The sequence below is a fragment of the Musa acuminata genome, unplaced genomic scaffold (assembly GCF_036884655.1).
Source record: "Musa acuminata AAA Group cultivar baxijiao unplaced genomic scaffold, Cavendish_Baxijiao_AAA HiC_scaffold_1136, whole genome shotgun sequence".
NCBI lineage: Eukaryota > Viridiplantae > Streptophyta > Magnoliopsida > Zingiberales > Musaceae > Musa > Musa acuminata.
The window spans coordinates 1,745,001-1,750,000 of record NW_027021348.1 but is presented as its reverse complement, the minus strand read 5'-3'; positions in this window follow the sequence as shown (position 1 = coordinate 1,750,000).

Here is a 5,000-nt window from a genome sequence, read left to right as displayed (position 1 = left end):
CACCGTCCCTGCTATACGAAAGCCCCATCCAGCCCTGTGCCACCCTGTCACGACCTTAGCTGGAATTGCCTAAGGCGTGAGGCACCCTTGCGGCCGAAGACGCGAACTTAGCTTGCGTTGCCTAAGTCGCGGGTCACCCTCGTTGCAAAGACGCGAACTTAGCTTGCGTTGCCTAAGTCGCGCTTTGCCCTTGCGATCTTGCTCCGCAAGGATCAGCCACTTTGTAACCTCTCGCAGGTCCCGAAGGACCTGTAAAAGAGAAAGAAAGTTAGATCGAAAGAACGAGCAACGGACAAGTCCCGAAGTCTCGCGAAAAGGGAAGCTTTACAAGCAAATCGTCGAACACCTTGTGTGCACAAGAGAAAAGAGGGAGAGGGAGGAAAACAAGGCTTTCAAGGATGAACGAACAGCTGCAAGCCCACAAACAGCCGCTCACCTGGTCCCGGACGCAACACCAAGTTCCCGTAAAGGTCACGTGCGAACTTGCGAAAGAGTGTTCAACGCCCGGTATATAACCGAAGCCCCATCCAGCCATGTGCCACCCGGGGGGTTCCTGGGGTCTGAGCTGGCTGACATTTTGGTGAGCGGAGGCAGCACTCCGCTCACCTCCCGCGGCACGCGAAAACGGCTCCGTTTTGGGCTGTTTTGGGGCTGTTTTGCTCGGTTTGGTGAACGGTCGCTTTGCAACGCTGCAGCTTGTTCGAACTTACATATTTACAAGCAAAATGACCCAAAACCATAAGAAAACATGCTGTCAAGCAGCTGTACATGCGGGTGCGAGCGACGAACGGTTCGTTGAACGGAGTTGTTGCGGGTGCGCGACGACCGTTCGTGACATTCTCCCCCACTTAAACTGTCGACGCCCTCGTCGACGCTTGTTGGTAGTTGTTGATGACTTCTTCTTCATGTCGCAGGGCGTCTTCAGGCTCCCAACTGGCTTCAGTTCGGGGAAGCTTTCGCCACTTCACCAAGTACTCTGTCTGCTCCGCTCCGTTGGGTAGCTTTATCTTGCGATCCGCCAGAATGGTTTCCACTCGCTTCTCGTAGGAGGCTGTGATGGGAGGTAGCCGAGTTGGAATACTTCGAGAAGCATCTTGCGGATCCGAATGGTAGGCCTTCAGGTTGCTGGCGTGAAGAACGTTGTGAATTTTGAACCACGCCGGCAGCTGCAACTTGTAAGAAACATTGCCTACTCTGCTGATAATTGGGAAGGGCCCTTCATACTTACGCACCAATCCTTTGTGGACTCTTTTCCTGAAGAATTGGAGTGATGCTGGTTGGAGCTTTACCAACACCAAATCGCCAACTTTGAACTCTTGTGGTCGCCTTCCCAAGTCTGCCCACTTCTTCATCCGTTTTGCCGCCTTCTCCAAGTAAGCCCGCGCAATATCGGCATTTCGATGCCACTCCTTTGCGAAATGGTAGGCTGATGGACTACTCCCAGTATAACCAATTGCCATAGTGTGCGGAGTCGACGGTTGTTGTCCTGTGATAATTTCGAAGGGGCTCTTGTTGGATGCAGAGCTCCGCTGCAAGTTGTAGGAGAATTGGGCGATGTCCAACAGCTTCACCCAATCTCGTTGATTGGCACTCACGTAGTGCCGGAGATACTGCTCTAAGAGCGAATTTATTCTTTCAGTTTGACCATCCGTCTGGGGGTGGAGGCTTGTAGAGAAGTATAACTTTGACCCCAACAATTTGAATAGCTCGGTCCAGAATCGTCCCAGGAACCGAGCGTCTCGATCACTAACAATATTGTGTGGGACTCCCCAATACTTCACTACACCCTTCATCATCAGTCTGGCCGCCTCTTCAGCTGAACAGTGTAGGGGAGCAGCAATGAAAGTTGCATACTTTGAAAACCGATCGACCACCACAAGTATCGATCCAAGTCCCCCTACAGGCGGCAAGCTAGATATGAAGTCTAAGGAAATGCTCTCCCATGGCCTTTCTGGTACAGGCAACGGCTCCAAAAGTCCCACCAGCTTCCGTTGCTCCACCTTGTCTTGTTGGCAAGTAAGGCATGTTCGAACATACTCCTCCACATCAATCCCCATCTTTGGCCAGTAGAAGGCCCTCTCCACGAGAGCCAATGTTCTGTGAATGCCGGGATGTCCAGCCCAAAGGGAATCGTGACACTCTTTCAAGAGTTCACGCCTTAAATTGTCCACTCGGGGAACATAAACTCTATTCCCTTTTGTGTAAACAAGTCCCTCCTGGACCCAAAATCGTCGTGCCTTGCCTTCTTTGATGAGCTGCATCAGGATAACTGCCTGGGGATCACTATACAGTCCATCTCTGATTCGAGAAAGGAAGTTGGAATGTAACTGACTTGTTTGGCCTCTGCCCTCCAGTTGTGCAGCATTCACGCACTCCACCTTCCGACTCAGCGCATCGGCCACGACATTCGCCTTCCCGGGCTTGTATTCCATTGCCATATCAAATTCAGCCAGGAAGTCCTGCCACCGTGCTTGCTTTGGGGAGAGCTTCTTCTGAGTTTGGAAATAACTCAGGGCGATGTTGTCTGTCCTCAGCACAAATCGCGACCCGAGGAGGTAGTGTCGCCAAACTCGTAGGCAGTGGATCACCGCTGTCATCTCCTTCTCATGCACTGGATACCGCCTCTCGGTCTCGTTGAGTTTGCGGCTCTCGTAGGCCACCGGATGACCTTCTTGCATGAGTACTCCACCGATAGCAAAGTCCGAAGCATCGGTATGGACTTCAAAGGGCTCTCCATAGTTTGGCAATTTGAGTACTGGTTCTTCCAGAACAGCAGCCTTCAGATCTTGGAATGCTATCTCACATTTGTCAGACCACTTCCAAGGCTGCTCCTTCTTTAGCAACTCCGTCAGTGGGGTTGCCCGCTTCGAATATCCTGAAATGAAGCGTCGATAGTAGTTGACGAATCCAAGGAAGGATCTCAACTCTGGCACCTTCTTTGGTGTTCGCCATTCCGCAACTGCTTGCACCTTCGACTTGTCCATCCGAATGGAGCCACCACCGATTCGATGCCCTAAGAATAGGATCTCAGTTTGAGCAAAGTAGCATTTCTCCCTTTTTACGAACAAAGTGTTCTCCCTGAGAACCTTGAAAATCGTCCGAAGGTGCTTGACGTGCTCCTCGAGCGTTTGGCTGTAGACGACGATATCGTCCAAGTAGACGACCACGAACTTATCCAAATACTCCTTGAATAGTTGGTTCATGAGAGTACAGAATGTGGCCGGAGCGTTGGTTAAGCCGAAAGGCATCACCAAGAACTCAAACGCTCCATACCTGGTCACACAGGTAGTCTTCGCTTCGTCGCCTTCAGCAATGCGCACCTGCCAATACCCCGACCGAAGGTCGAGTTTTGAGAAATACTTGGCCTTGCCCAGTTGGTCGAACAAGTCCGCGATGAGCGGGATGGGATACTTGTTCTTCACCGTTACTTTGTTGAGGGCTCGATAGTCGACGCATAATCGGAGGCTCCCATCTTGTTTCTTCTGGAAGAGAACTGGAGCTCCGAAAGGTGCTTTTGAGCTGCGGATGAGACCACCGCTTAGCAGTTCACCTAACTGCTTCCTGAGTTCGGCCAACTCTGGCGGGGGCATGCGGTAGGGTGGTCTCGCTGGAGGCTTCACTCCTGGCTCTAGCTCGATACTGTGATCCACGCCTCTGCGTGGTGGGAGAGTCTTCGGCAACTCGGGTGGCATAACGTCTTCGAACTCCTTCAAGACGTTCGCCACTACAGCAGGTTCTTGAATGGCCTCTTCGTTGAGTGGCTCTAGCTTCATAGCAGCCACGAATGTCAGTTCGCCCTTTCGCACCCCTTTCTTCAATTGTAAGGCCGAAATGTGTTGGGGCTCCTTGGTTCCTCTCCGAGAGACGGGAACCACGCAGGGGTCATCGCCTCCCATCATACATAGGGAGTTTAAGAACGGCATCGGCACCAACTTCGCCGCATGCATAAACTCCATTCCAAGAATCACTTGGAAGTCGTCCAGTGGCACGGCCATCATGTTGGTGTTACCGCTCCAAGTCCCGATTTTGATAGGAACACCCTTCGCCAACCCGGAGATTCGCCTGGCCTCCGAGTTCACCGCCTTCATTCGGCTTGGGCTCTTCTCCAATGTCAACCCAAGTCGCTGTGCTTCGCGATCGGCTATGAAGTTGTGGGTAGCGCCCGTGTCCACCATTGCACGGGTCGTTTGGCCATTTAGCTTAATGTCCACATACATTAGTTCGCTGCTTCCTGCTTTTTGTGCCTTCGTCTTCGTGTTCTCCCCCACTTGACCCCGCATAGCGTTCAACAGACGCATTGCTCCCATTCGGGGTCCTTGCGACTCCTCCTCGTCGCTGCTGGATTCTGAGCTGCTCGAACTAAGAGCAACAGCTTTGCCCTTGTCCGATCGGGGAGGGTGGATGGAAGCTGTCAAAGCGTTGAGTGCCTGCTTCTGTGGGCACTCCCTTACCATGTGCGGTCCTCCGCACAAGAAGCATCCTCCAGGTTTTGAGGCCTTGCCTTTTGGGTTCGGCCCTTTGTGGGAGCTCTTCTTCTTCTGTTCGCCCCCGAGATCTTTCCCTCGAGAATGTTTTGGAGGGCGATTGCTTGAAGATTGTTTCCTTCTCGCTGGGTCTTCAGAGGAAACGAAGTCGGTGAGCCTTTCTGCAGCTGCAATTGCCCCGACCACGTCGGTAACATTCCTTCGATTCAGCTCTTGCTGAGCCCATGGTTTCAGACCATCAAGGAAGCTGAACAACTTGTCCTTCTCGGACATGTCCTGTATGTCCAGCATCAGTGCAGAAAACTGCTTTACATAGTCTCGGATGGTGGTACTTTGGCGGAGTTGTCTCAGCTTCCTTCTTGCGACGAACTCTGTGTTCTCCGGTAGGAACTGAGTTCTCAACTCCCGCTTCAAGTCTTCCCATGTGTCGACTCGACACCGACCTTGTTGGATCTCCTCCCAACGAGTTCGCCACCAAAGTTTCGCATCTCCATTCAGATACATTGTTGCTATTGA